At 33.3% G+C, this 510-nt stretch overlaps 1 long non-coding RNA gene across 1 annotated transcript; it reads right to left on the bottom strand.

Annotated features, from left to right (window-relative positions):
• On the bottom strand, positions 1-460 carry LOC104774869. Its single transcript, XR_765555.2, has 3 exons — positions 341-460; positions 176-250; positions 1-93 (listed from the first exon to the last, which is right to left on the bottom strand). It is a non-coding gene; the product is annotated as an uncharacterized LOC104774869 (long non-coding RNA).
• Between the last annotated feature and the right edge of the window lie 50 nt (positions 461-510).

Here is a 510-nt window from a genome sequence, read left to right as displayed (position 1 = left end):
TAACCTTATTCCAACTACCAACTTGAAATCGTCCTCGAGAGATCGTTAGATATAACTCTGGAAGTTGAACTTTAACAGTAGGGCCAAATGAGCCTGAATCAAAACAGTATTAGTAGTATCACATATCAAGATTGTGAGAGAAGAAAATGGAAAGATACAAAACTATCAAACTCACAGAGATGAATCCATGACGCAGAGTGAAGTACTCGGTTCTTCTCACATATACAAATAACTGCCTTAGTAAGCATCCCTGTAACCAAAAGAGCAAAAATCAATCAAATGAGGAAAGTTTTGATGCATTTTTATAAGAGATGAAGATTGAGAGAAATGGTATCTTTACGACGTAAAAGAAGAAAGTAATGGTTGTCCAGAAACTTATATGTTCTCTCACAAAAGAAGTCTCATGAGTGAGTCTAAGTCTTGAATGATCTACACCACACAAAACAAATGTCAGTCTGTAAAATTAGAACAAAACATTCAAAAGAGAATCTTTTTTTTTTTTTTTTTTTT

The sequence above is a fragment of the Camelina sativa genome, unplaced genomic scaffold (assembly GCF_000633955.1).
Source record: "Camelina sativa cultivar DH55 unplaced genomic scaffold, Cs unpScaffold06354, whole genome shotgun sequence".
In the NCBI taxonomy this organism is placed as follows: Eukaryota; Viridiplantae; Streptophyta; class Magnoliopsida; order Brassicales; family Brassicaceae; genus Camelina; species Camelina sativa.
Note: the sequence above shows the minus strand (reverse complement) of the source record. Positions and strands in the feature narration are given on the sequence as shown.